Source organism: Dreissena polymorpha, chromosome 3 (genome assembly GCF_020536995.1).
Source record: "Dreissena polymorpha isolate Duluth1 chromosome 3, UMN_Dpol_1.0, whole genome shotgun sequence".
NCBI lineage: Eukaryota > Metazoa > Mollusca > Bivalvia > Myida > Dreissenidae > Dreissena > Dreissena polymorpha.
In genome coordinates, this window is record NC_068357.1 from 131,504,762 (window position 1) to 131,519,122 (window position 14,361).

At 37.2% G+C, this 14,361-nt stretch overlaps 1 protein-coding gene and 1 long non-coding RNA gene across 8 annotated transcripts in view; both read right to left on the bottom strand.

Moving 5' to 3' along the window:
* LOC127871481 (uncharacterized) overlaps positions 1–14,361 on the bottom strand; it is a 362,002-nt gene that overhangs the window by 130,232 nt on the left and 217,409 nt on the right. The gene's annotated exons all lie outside the window — the stretch shown is intronic.
* Positions 10,250–13,223, bottom strand: LOC127871490 (uncharacterized). The gene is made up of 3 exons (XR_008045370.1): positions 13,053–13,223; positions 12,629–12,754; positions 10,250–10,484 (listed from the first exon to the last, which is right to left on the bottom strand). It is a non-coding gene; the product is annotated as an uncharacterized LOC127871490 (long non-coding RNA).

The window sequence follows — 14,361 nt, forward strand, 5'->3', positions numbered from 1 at the left end:
GGCGATTATAATCGGTTCAACGGACGGTTGAATAAAGCAATCAATATAACTGTGATTGCCGCCATCTTTGAATTGTCTGAAAATACATGAAGTTGCATTATACGGATTTGAATCAGAAATAAAATGGAAGGTTGGAGAAAAAATGGGATCCAAGCACCCTCCGCATTATATTGGATTCAGCGTTATAACGGAGCGCGTTATATTGGAGTTACAGTGTATTAGGATCATTTATCTGTCAACGTTTGTAGAAGACACCTTAAATCATAAGAGGAGTTAAAGGGGCCTTTTCACAGATTTTGGCATTTTTTAACTTATTCATTAAATGCTTTATATTGATAAATGTAAGCATTGGATCGTAAAAGCTTCAGTAAAAAATCAAGAATAAAATTTAAAAAAGGAAAATAACATTGCCCGGAGCAGGGTTCGAACCAGTGACCCCTGGAGTCCTGCCAGAGTCCAGAAGTAAAAACGCTTTAGCCTACTGAGCTATTCCGCCGTGTACACATACTTGATGTATTTTATACCTTATATAAGCAATCTTCGTAGTTTCACAAAATTTAACGACAAAAACAGAACTCTCCAAATTATTCAATTGTTTCGCGTTGCAACGCTTTATAATTTTTAGGTTTTAAAATCGTCAAAAGATGCATATAATGGCTATATTAGACCATGATAAATAGTCAGTATTACTGTTTCCTCACAAATATCATAACTAAAACGAAAATTTTCGAATCTGAAACAACTTTTTTCAATTTTGTCAATTTACCAAAGCGTGAAAAGATCCCTTTAAAAAACACAAGCTTTAAGATGGATTGACTGACTTACAATAATTGAAAAGCTTAATGTTTCCCATTCCCTGGAGGCATAAACAAAACTTTGAGACACATATTTCTTTACTTCAAACATTAATCATTTTCCATTATTTCTTGCAGATACTTTTGATTTTTAACATTGACCCAATGTGCTCCATATGCAAATGAAAAATTGGTCATACACATGTTTTTATGCTTGCATCACAAATTTGTTCTCAAGACCTTAACTGGAGGCCTTTTTTTTGTAAACATGTATTGAGCTACACTGAAAATGACATTGTAATGATCACATCCATCCAATTTGCAATCCCTGGCATAGAGAATTTAAAAATGAATCAAGTTTCATTACTTGCTTAACTTTTTTCAAGTTATTACAAGAATATCTTATGGTCAACCTTGACCGTATACCATCCAATTCAAGTCAATGCTATATTTGAATACAATGCATTTATGTATGTAGTTTCAATACAAAATCTTAAATTTAAGTGAGTTATTAAGTAACAGCGACCTTGAAACCATTTGCAATCCCAAATGAATTTATGGTGAAAAGCATCTATGAAAATTGCAAGTAGTTTCATGACAAGAGCTCAATTGTTTGCAGTTGCTAAGAGGAAACCAGAGTCCCATTTCTGTACCACATTGCATTGACCTGATGAGGTCTGGAAAGGAGTCAATTCAGTATGGGTAATACATGTTTTAAGTTTGAATGAAATGTCTAAAACTTCTTCTGAGCAACTAGATAACCAAACAAAAAATTGACCTATCCCAATCCAGGGTTCTCAACCATTCTTCTGCTTTGAAACAGGTTTTAAAATAATAAAATAATTTTAAAATACATGTTCTGTCAGTGACACCTTATATATTGACCACAAATAATTATGTGATGTTCAATATTCGTAGTTAAGTTGTAGGGTATATGAAACAAGAGGGCCATAATGGCCCTGAATCACTCACCTGACTAACCTTGTTACATCAACTTAAATTCTATCACACTCAGGCTAGGTATATCATTAAGCACGAATGGGACAAATTTCATGGCCATAGCTAACAAGAAATATCTTTTAAAAAGATATACGGCGTTGATTGTGGTCGATGTTTATGAACGATCAAAAGTTATCTCTATGAGATAAAAAGTAGCGGATGCCTTTTTTCTGCGCAGTTCTTAGCTACATCATAAGCAAATCAATTACGGGGTGTTGCGCCAGATTTCGTGGCTTATTTTGCTTTATGTGATATTATTACTCAGATATCTATATTTACAGAATAGAAAAACACAAGAAACATGAAAATAAACGATTGCATATAGGTCAGCCGGCAATACTCGAATCTTATTTAATTGCATAATTATAGTATAGTGAATTATTGTGCTCATGCTTAATAAACTGGTCTAAATGGATAAATATTTCTAATTATTTTTATCAAAATTGGTCCTTATCATGCAAATGTTGAAACCATATTAAAAATCGATGATTGACATACCACAATAATATCGCCGAATATCTTTATTTAGTATCTTTCTGATCAAAACAGACTTCAAGTGCACAAAGTTTACGAGACGGCGTTTATATAAAGATTTCTGCAACTGACCGCAAACTGACCTTGATACCTTGCGGATTGGAATGCAATGCATTACAGTCAGTACGTTATTGTCAGTAAGACCGGTGTAACACAATGATCGCAACCCCTTCTGCGAACTCCCGTGATGAACTGTATATAAACTCTGACTTTCACAAATGGCCGCGAGTTGACCCGAAACCTCGCGGGTTGAAATGCAATGCAAGTAAGTACTAAATATGACAACATAGCTACTAGTATAAACGCTTTTGCGCTGGTAATTCTCTGAAAATAAAAGGTGAACGCACAAACTGTATTTATGTCGAAAATTGATTGTAAAACTGTTCTATCTATTGAGCCTTTTCATTAGAGATAAAATTGTTTCATGCAGTAAAACAGTGTTACAAAGACGCGGATATGTTTCCAATGTTATGGTGTTATACTCAAATCAGCCAATGGAATAAATGAAGTGTATTCATTCGTACCTAGCCGCGGGAAATTTTATTTGAGTATTATTGGACACTTACAAAGGTCAAGTCAGGGTGAAAAGCTGGCTTAATACAGCTTACGCCGAAAAAATAAGATGGCCCTAGATCACTCATCTGAGGAAAACTGGTATAATACATGAACAGGAGCTCCTACATGCTCTTTATAATATTATGTACATTTTGATTCAAGATGGCTCATAGATAAATGAAACCAGATCACATCATATCAATTGTATGGCTATACTACTAGAATCGACATTCTAAAGCACAAACAGATATGACCTCTTGACTGTGTTTTGACCCCAGTTGTTTCTTGTGTGATCCAAATTTAGACGAAAGACAGACAACACCAGCAGATGTGATAGCTAGTCAAGCTTGGTCAGTTAATGTTAAAAGCCAACCAATGGTGTAATAATATACACAGATGGACAGACATTTGCAAACAAGTATGCTTTTTAGTGTAAATGTGAATAAATTAAATGTAAGGATATTGGCTGGAATAGCCACAAATATTTTTGTAGTAATCGTGAAAGTAATGGTCAATAAATACCATGTATTGGGTTAGTAAATAAAAGTAAGCATCTGAAATTCAATGTTTTTATTAACTTCACATGTATAAATTAAAATCAATAGACGAGAAAACAATGCATGTCTAGAACAGATAAACATTTCTATCTGAGACTAATACAAGTTTTTCTATGATTTGACCTAGTTTCTTAGCCTAGTTGACCAAAATAAAATCCCAATCCAGACATCATCAAGATAAACAGTCTGACAAAGTTTCATAAAGATCTGATGGAAACTGTGACCTCTATTGTCTACACAAGGTTTTTCTATGATTTGACCTAGTGACCTCATTTTTGACCCCATATGACCCAAAAACAATTCCAACCCAGATTTCATCAAGATTAACATTCTGGCCAAAATTGATTAAGATTGGATGAAAACTGTGACCTCTACTGTCTACACAAGTATTTTTTAAACTTTGACCTTGTGACCTAGTTTTTGACCCAAGATGACCCAAATTTGATCCCAACTCAGATTTTAACAAGACAAACATTCTGACCATATTTCATTAAGATCTGATGAAAACTGTGACCTCTATTGTCTGCACAAGTTTTTCTATGATTTTACCTAGTGACCTTGTTTTTCACCCCAGATGAACCAAATACAATCCCAACCCAGATTTCATCAAGATAAACATTCTGACTACATTTAATAAAGATTGGATGAAAACTGTGACCTCTAATGTCTACACAAACAAATTGTTGAGGGATTCAAGCACGCAAGCACGACTGACATCACACGATAACATAAGCTCACCGTGTCATTTCGTGACAGGTGAGCTAAAAATAAATGAGACCATGTAAAGAATCTAGATTTTGAAACTTTTAAAGCAAGGTATGTATATGAGTTACCTACAAACAAAACTAAAGCTTTGTCACAGACGTGACGAATACCCCCACATGCCGCATTGACACATAATATTTTGCATGTCGTCTTCACAAAAAACAGCGGACCCCATGCCCAATTTTTAAAATGCACTTAGTGACCCCTTGTCCTAGTTTTTGACCCAGAAAGGCCCATGTTCTAACTTGGCCTTAAGATCATCTCCATAAAACTTCTGACCAAGTTTGGTGAAGATCGGATGTAAACTACTTGAATTAGAGAGCGGACACCATGCTGAATGTTAAACAAGAGGGCCTGAAAGGCCCAAAGTCGCTCACCTGAGATAACAAGATATTATTGGGACAAATCTTCTGACTAAGTTTCACGAAGATCAGAAAATAAATGTGGCCTCTAGAGTGTAAACAAGGTTTTAATATAGCCATATAAAGAAAAATGCCCCGCCCCCTGGAAGCCATGTTTTTCAACCAACCGGCATCATTTTTGAACTCATCCAAGATATTATCTGGATGAATCTTCTCACCAAGTTTCATGAAGATCAGACAGCAAATGTGGCCTCTAGAGTGTTAACAAGATTTTGCTTTAGCCATATAAGGAAAAATGCCCCGCCCCTTGGAAGCCATTTTTTTCAAGCAAACATAATTATTTTCGAACTCATCCAAGATATCATTGAGACAGATCTTCTGACCAAATTTCATGAAGATTTGACAATAAATAAGTAACTAGAAATGGCGCGGCAGAGGCCGACGCGTATCCCCACGCCAAATGTTTTACCTAGGTGTGCCCCAGGGTTGGTAATGGGGCCATGCATAGCTGAGATTGACCGTATTGTCATAAGAGAAGTTCATCATCAATTAGAAGTGAATTGGTGTAGAAATAAAGAAGTTATAGTAAAAGGCAATTTTGGGTGGGTGTGACATATGTGGGCAGGGCGCCCCAGGGTTGGTAATTGTGCCATGCATAGTTGAGATTGACCGTATTGTCATAAGAGAAGTTCAGTATCAATTTGAAGTGAATCGGTGTAGAAATGAAGAAATTATAGTAAAAGGCAATTTTGGGCGGGTGTGGTCTATGTGGGCGGGGCCCCAGGGTTGGTAATGGGGCCATGCATAGTTGAGATTGACCCTAATGTCATAAGAGAAGTTCAGTATCAATTTGAAGTGAATCCGTGTAGAAATGAAAAAATTATAGTAAATGGAATTTTTTGGTGGGTGTGGCCTATGTGGGCGGGCGCCCCAGGGTTGGGATTGGGGCCATGCATAGTTGAGATTGACCCTAATGTCATAACAAAAAGTTCAGTATCAATTTGAAGTGAATCCGTGTAGAAATGAAAAAATTATAGTAAATGGAAATTTTTGGTGGGTGTGGCCTATGTGGGCGGGGCGCCCCAGGGTTGGGAATGGGGCCATGCATGGTTGAGATTGACCGTATTGTCATAAGAGAGGTCCAGTATCAATTTGAAGTGAATCGGTGGTAGAAATAAAGAAGTAAATGTAAAATAACCTAAAACAAGAGCACCGCCTTGCGGGTGCAGACCGCTCATCTATTTTCTTTTTAAAGGTGAAGGGACTCTCATTTTCAATCACAAAGGAGGGAGGAGTGGAGTGAAGAGGGGTGTATAGTGTGGGGTTGTGGACATTTATTACATTATCTTCCAAAAAAGCGAAAAAAAAAAAAAAATCGGGGGGGGGGGGGGGGGGGGTTGGGTGCGATGGTTGGACGGTATTTCAAACATAACCGTTTAAAAAAAAAATTGGGGGGGGGGGGTATAGTGTGAGGGTGTGGTGATAATTTGTGAGATGATCTTAAAAAAAAAAAAAAAAAAAAAAAAAAAAAAAAAAATTGGGGGGGGGGGTGGGGTGCGATGGTTGGACGGTATTTCAAACATAACCGTATTAAAAAAAAAATTGGGGGGGGTGGTATAGTGTGAGGGTGTGGTGATAATTGTGAGATGATCTTAAAAAACAAAAAAAAAAAAAAAAAAAAAAAAAAATTGGGGGGGGGGTTGGGGTTGGGGGGTGGGGGGGGGTATAGTGTGAGGGGTGGTGGTGTCATTTGTGAGCATGATCTTAAAAAAAAAAAAAAAAAAAAAAAAAAAAAATTAGGGGGGGGGGAGGGGGGAGGGCACGGGGGAGGGGGGGAGGGCACGGGGGATGGTTTGGGTGAAGTCTATTGTGGTATGTCAGGTAAGAGTAGTTTCATCAAAGTATCAATCAATCTAATCATAAATAAAGAAGTTATGGCAATTTTAGCAAAATTTAATAATTTGACCTTGAGAGTCAAGGTCATTCAAAGGTCAAAGTAAAATTCAAGTTGCCAGGTACAGTAACCTCATGATAGCATGTAAGTATTTGAAGTTTGAAAGCAATAGCCTTGATACTTCGAGTGGATCGAAACACAAAATTTAACCATATATTAAAAGTTACTAAGTCAAAAAAGGGCCATAATTCCGTAACAATGACAACCAGAGTTATGCAACTTGTCCTTTTACTGTACCCTTATGATAGTTTGTGAGTGTTCCAAGTATGAAAGCAATATCTATGATACTTTAGGGGGTAAAGTGGACCAAAACATAAATCTTAACCAAATTTTCAATTTTCTAAGTATAAAGGGCCCATAATTCCGTCCAAATGCCAGTCAGAGTTACATAACTTTGCCTGCACCGTCCCCTTATGATAGTTCATAAATCTTGCAAGTATGAAAGCAATAGCTTTGATACTGTAGGAATAAAGTGGACCTAAACACAAAACTTAATCAAATTTTCAATTTTCTAAGTATAAAAAGGGCACATAATTCTGTCAAAATGCCAGTCAGAGTTACATTACTTTGCCTGCACAGTCCCCTTATGAGAGTTAGTAAGTGTTGCAAGTATGAAAGCAATAGCTTTGATGCTTAAGGAATAAAATGGACCTAAACACAAAACTTAACCAAAATTGTCAATTTTCTAAGTATAAAAAGGGCACATAATTCTGTCAAAATGCATGCCAGAGTTATCTAACTTTGCCTGCCCAGTCCCCTCATGATAGTAAGTAAGTGTACCAAGTTTGAATGCAATAGCATTGATACTTACTGAGAAAAGTGGAACTAAACGCAAAACTTAACCAAAATTTTCAATTTTTTAAGTATAAAAAGGGCACATAATTCTGTCAAAATGCACGCCAGAGTTATCTAACTTTGCCTGCCCAGTCCCCTCATGATAGTAAGTAAGTGTACCAAGTTTGAATGCAATAGCATTGATACTTACTGAGAAAAGTGGAACTAAACGCAAAACTTAACCAAAATTTTCAATTTTTTAAGTATAAAAAGGGCACATAATTCTGTCAAAATGCACGCCAGAGTTATCTAACTTTGCCTGCCCAGTCCCCTCATGATAGTAAGTAAGTGTACCAAGTTTGAATGCAATAGCATTGATACTTTCTGAGAAAAGTGGACCTAAACGCAAAACTTAACCGGACGCCGACGCCAACGCCAACGCCGACGCCGACGCCGACGCCGACGCCGACGCCAAGGTGATGACAATAGCTCATAATTTTTTTTCAAAAAATAGATGAGCTAAAAATGAGTGATAATTTCTGACGCGGCCCCACCCCAACCGCTATAACTTTTGACCCAGGGGTCAGATCAAAATTCCAAATAGTGCAGGGTCGCACATATGCTCATAGCTACCATGTGTGTAAGTTTCAAGGTTCTAGTGCTTTTAGTGTAGGAGGAGATAGTGGCCAGGACGGACGGACAGAAAGACAGACAGACAGACGGACGGACGGACGGACGGCGGAGATAACCACAATATCCCCACCTTTTTTTCAAAAAGCGTGGGGATAATAAGCTTTAAAAAGGGAGAAAATTATTCAATATTGAACATAGCCACTTTATATATTTGGCATGCATGTGTATCTCATGGAGCTGCACATTTTGAGTGGTGAATCTACAGTCACTGTAGTGGCTTTTAATTATTTGCTACTAAAAATAGACATTTGTTAAAGACAATTATTTTCAAGGGAAGTAATTTATAAAATTATAAATCTCATATTATATATTTCCTTACCAAGAATTGAAGTTCTTTTCACAGTTACTGTACAGATTTATTATTTTGATTATTTATAACCCAAATGATTGATTTGTCAAAGTTTTTGTTTAAATGATACAATTATAATTTCTTTGATGTTCATTACATATCCGTGGACTTATGTCCATAGATACATGATCAACTCTGGCTATTATCTCTTTTAAACCACAGGCCTTGGTTGTCAGTGGTGTCTGACATGGTCATAATTGACCGAGAGACCCTCCCCACCCCCCATCCCCGGTAAGATTGGACAAAATTCAAGGGAAGTAATAACCTTTAAAGGGAGATGATCTCTATACCTGCCAAATGATACATAGACATTTTATTTCAATGCGGCGCAGTAGGGGGCATTGTGTTTCTGACAAACACATCACTACCAATAAATGTGGCCTCTAGAGTGTTAACGAGATTTTACTATAGCCATATAAGAAAAAATGCCCCGCCCCTTGGCAGCCATGTTTTTCAAGCAAACAAACCATTTTCGAACTCATCCAAGAGATCACTGAGACCAATCTTCTGACCAAATTTCATGAAGATTGGACAATAAATGTGGCCTCTAGAGAGTTAACAAGTCAAATGTTGACGCCACACAACGCACGACGGACAAAAGGCGATCACAAAAGCTCACCATGAGCACGTTGTGCTCAGGTGAGCTAAAAACGCACTAAGTGACCCCGTGACCTAGTTTAAGGCCCAGAATGGCCCATGTTCAAACTTGTCCTAGAGATCATTTAAATAAAACTTGTGACCAAGTTTGGTGAGGATTGGATGAAAACTACTTGAACTAGAGAGCAGAAAACGTGGTGAGGTTTAAAACACACTAAGATACCCGGTGACCTAGTTTTTAAACCGGCATGACCCATATTCAAACTTGACCTAGACATCATCTAGATACAACTTCTGACCAAGTTTGGTGAAGATTGGATGAAAACTACTTGAATTAGACCCTAGAGAAGACAACATTGTGATGTTTAAAACGCACTAAGTGACCCTGTGACCTAGTTTTTGACCCGGCATGGCCCATGTTCGAACTTGACCTACACATCATCTAGTTACAACTTCTGACCAAGTGTGGTGAAGATTGGATTTAAACTACTTGAAATAGAGAGCGGACACCATGCTCATGTGTAAAACTTACTGAGTGACCCTGTGACCTAGCTTTTGATCTAGCATGGCCCATGTTCAAACTTGGCTTTCAGATTATCTAGATTAAACTTCTGACCAAGTTTGGTGAAGATCGGATGAATACTACTTAAACAAGAGCACCGCCTTGCAGGTGCAGACCGCTCATCTATTTTTCTTTTTAAAGGTGAAGGGACCTATCTCAATTTCAATCACAAAGGAGGGAGGGGTGGAGTGGAGAGGGGTGTATAGTGTGGGGTGTGGTCATTTATTTCATTATCTTCCAAAAATGCAAAAAAATGCAAAAAAAAAAAATAATTTTTTTTTGGGAGGGGGGGGGGGGGGGTTCTTGGGTGGGATGGTTGGACGGTATTTCAAAAATAAAATAATAAAATAAATATTTGTGTTTTTTAACCATAATTGAAAAAAACAAGAGATGTGTTTGTCAGAAACACAATGCCCCTTATTGCGCCGCTTTTAAATATAAAAAACCTGACCTTGAAGGATGACCTTGACCTTGAACTTCCACCACTCAAAATGTGCAGCTTTATGAGAAGGCCGCTTGGAAATAATATTTTTTGACCTTTGACCTTGAAGGAGGACCATGACCTTGAAGGATGACCTTGACATTGAACTTCCACCACTCAAAATGTGCAGCTTCATGATAATGCCGCTTTGATATTTTTTATTTGTTTTTTGACCTTTGACCTTGAAGGATGACCTTGACCTTGAAGGATGACCTTGAACTTCCACCACTCAAAATGTGCAGCTTCATGAGAACACCGCTTTGATTAAAAAAAAAACAAGATGTGTTTGTGAAACACAATGTCCCCCTATATGATGTTTGACATTGTAGGATGACCTTGACCTTGTGAAGGATGACCTTGACCTTTCACCACTCAAAATGTGCAGCTCCATGAGATACACATGCATGCCAAATATCAAGTTGCTATCTTCAATATTGCAAAAGTATTAATAAAATAAGCGATTTGGGCCACATATATTTGACCTCTGACCTTGAAGGATGACCTTGACCTTGACTTTTCACCACTCAAAATGAGCAGCTCCATGAGATGCACATGCATGCCAAATATCAAGTTGCTATCTTCAATATTGCAAAAGTATTCATAAAATGAGCGATTTTGGCCACATATAATTGACCTCTGACCTTGAAGGATGACCTTGACCTTGACCTTTCACCACTCAAAATGTGCAGCTCCATGAGATACACATGCATGCCAAATATCAAGTTACTATCTTCAATATTGCAAAAGTATTCATAAAATGAGCGATTTTGGCCACATATATTTGACCTCTGACCTTGAAAGATGACCTTGACCTTGACCTTTCACCACTCAAAATGTGCAGCTTCATGAGATACACATGCATGCCAAATATGAAGTTGCTATCTTCAATATAGCAAAAGTTATTGCAAAATGTTAAAGTTGGCGCAAACAGACAGACCAACAGACCAACAGACAGACCAACAGACAGGGCAAAAACAATATGTCCCCCACTACTATAGAGGGGGACATAAAAATTGACCTTGACGGATGACCTTGAAGGATGATCTTGACCTTAAACTTCCACCACTCAAAATGTGCAGCTTCATGAGATACACATGCATGCCAAATATCAAGTTGCTATCTTCAATATTAAAAAAGTTATGGCCAATGTTAAAGTTTTCGGATGGACAGACGCCATATATTTGACATTTTACCTTGAAGGATAACCTTGACTTTGACCTTTCACCACTCAAAATGTTCAGCTCCATGAGATACACATGCATGCCAAATATCAAGTTGCTATCTTCAATATTGAAAAAGTTATGGCCAATGTTAAAGTTTTCGGAAGGACAGACACCATAAATTTGATATTTGACCTTGAAAGGATGACCTTGACATTGACCTTTCAAACTCAAAATGTGCAGCTCCATGAGATACACATGCATGCCAAATATTCTGTTGCTATCTTAAAAAGTTATGGCCAATGGTAAAGTTTTTTTCGGACGGACAGACAGACTGACTGACATACTGCTATATACCACCCTACCGGGGGCATAAATATTTTTTTTTGGTGTTGAGGGTGTGGTGGTCACTTATTAGATGATCTTAAATTCAAAAAAAAATAATAGGGGGGGATTGAGGGGGGATGGGGGGGATTCGGGGGGGGGGGGGGGGGGGCATGGTTTTAACGGACTCAATTGTGGTATGTCAGGTAAGAGTAGTTTTGTCAAAGTATCAATCGAATCTAATCATAAATAAAGAAGTTATGGCAATTTTAGCAAAATTTAATAATTTGACCTTGAGAGTGAAGGTCATTCAAAGGTCAAGGTTAAATTCAACTTGCCAGGTACAGTACCCTCATGATAGCATGAAAGTATTTAAAGTTTAAAAGCAATAGCCTTGATACTTTAGAAGTAAAGTGGATCTAAACACAAAATGTAACCATATATTCAAAGTTTCTAAGTCAAAAAAGGGCCATAATTTCGTAAAAATGACAACCAGAGTTATGCAACTTGTCCTTTACTGTGCCCTTATGATAGTTTGGGAGTGTTCCAAGTATGAAAGCAATATCTATGATACTTTATGGGTAAAGTGGACCTAAACACAAAACTTAACGGAATTTTCAAGTATAAAGGGCCCATAATTCCTACAAAATGCCAGTCAGAGTTACATAACTTTGCCTGCACAGTCCCCTTACGATAGTTAGTAAGTGTTGCAAGTATGAAAGCAATAGCTTTGATACTTTAGGAAAAAAGTGGACCTAAACACAAAACTTAACCAAATTTTCAATTTTCTAGGTATAAAAAGGGCACATAATTCTGTCAAAATGCCAGTCAGAGTTACATAACTTTGCCTGCACAGTCCCCTTAGGATAGTTAGTAAGTGTTGCAAGTATGAAAGCAATAGCTTTGATACTTAAGGAATAAAATGGACCTAAACACAAAACTTAACCAACATTTTCAATTTTCTAAGTATAACAAGATGTGTTTGTGAAACACATTGTCCCCCTATATGATGTTTGACCTTGTAGGATGACCTTGATCCTTCACCACTCAAAATGTGCAGCTCCTTGAGATACACAGGCATTTCAAATATAAAATTGCTAGCTTCAATATTGCAGAAGTGACATTACATGTGCAATTTTGACCCATATATTTGACCTTGAAGGATGACCTTGACCTTTCACCACTCAAAATGTGCAGCTCCATGAGATACACATGCATGCCAAATATCAAGTTGCTATCTTCAATATTGCAAAAGTATTCATAAAATAAGCGATTTTGGCCACATATATTTGACCTCTGACCTTGAAGGATGACCTTGACCTTTCACAACTCAAAATGTGCAGCTCCATGAGATACACATGCATGCCAAATATCAAGTTGCTATCTTCAATATTGCAAAAGTATTAAAAAAATAAGCGATTTGGGCCACATATATTTGACCTCTGACCTTGAAGGATGACCTTGACCTTGATCTTTCACCACTCAAAATGTGCAGCTCCATTAGATACACATGCATGCCAAATATCAAGTTTCTATCTTCAATATTGCAAAAGTGTTCATAAAATGAGCGATTTTGGCCACATATATTTGACCTCTGACCTTGAAGGATGACCTTGACCTTTCACCACTCAAAATGTGCAGCTCCATGAGATACACATGCATGCCAAATATGAAGTTGCTATCTTCAATATAGCAAAAGTTATTGCGAAATGTTAAAGTTGGCGCAAACCAACCAACCAACCAACAGACCAACCAACCAACAGACCAACAGACAGGGCAAAAACAATATGTCCCCCACTACTATAGTGGGGGACATAAAAAGGGCACATAATTCTGTCAAAATGCAAGCCAGAATACAGTCAATCTTGTGGATGCGACCACTTGTATTAAGCGACCTTTGTCTTATGCGACCATTTTGAAATCCCACGGAGCTTTTTCGCCACATAATGATATTGTATTCAGCGACTTTTGTCTTACGCGACCAGCGACCGCTGATTTCTATGTATTTTGATGTCCAAATCTTGAATTAAGCGACCACTAGGAGGTAAAAGTGGTTAATGTATTGATCGTTCAGGGACAAATCCGTGTTAATTGTTTATCTAAGCCGATAAGATGTACTGTTACACCGCTGCTTTGTTTTCACACCAACCATTATGATTATGCTTTGTCTCGTTGACCGGTTCTGACCGGTATTGTTGTAGACTGCATATCAATTTCGCACAGTCTACAGCTTAAATAGTTTACTATGTGGAACGTTAAGAGACAACGCCGATTTTTCTCGAGTATAGATAACAGGTGCAGAAACAATGCACTGTACGCGACAAACATTTCCTGAGAAGTGCGGAAAATAAACTATTAATCGGCAACATCTGTCGAAATCCGTACATTACCAATTTGTAATTATGCTAATTAGTAGATATTTGTTAGCCAATCACATTGTTATTTACTTAATAAATTTTCCAATCAAGTCTGTTTGTTTGTTTTCAATTGACGTGTTTTAATTTTTTCAGCTCATTATGTATCATAATCGAGTCAGATTTTCTTAAGCGTACATGCAGAAATTAAAATGTCAAAACGAAAAGTGTTAACGTTGAACGAGAAAATTCGGGTTTTGGAATTGTTAAAGAGTAAAAGTGCACGTAAAATTGCAGATGAGTTTGGAGTCGGTAAAACTCAAATTCAGAACATTCTTAAGCGTAAAGCCGAGGTGCTTGAAGACTTGGAAAATTATGTGTCAGGTGAAAAAAAACGCGAAAAATATTTCCTTGTCTATGTTGTTTTTGCAAATAAATATGTACACACAATTCATTTATAATATATGATAATTTATAATAAGTGAAAAAATAAAACACATTATAAGTAAAATATTGTTTATGTATTGTGTTTATATTCATTTTATTA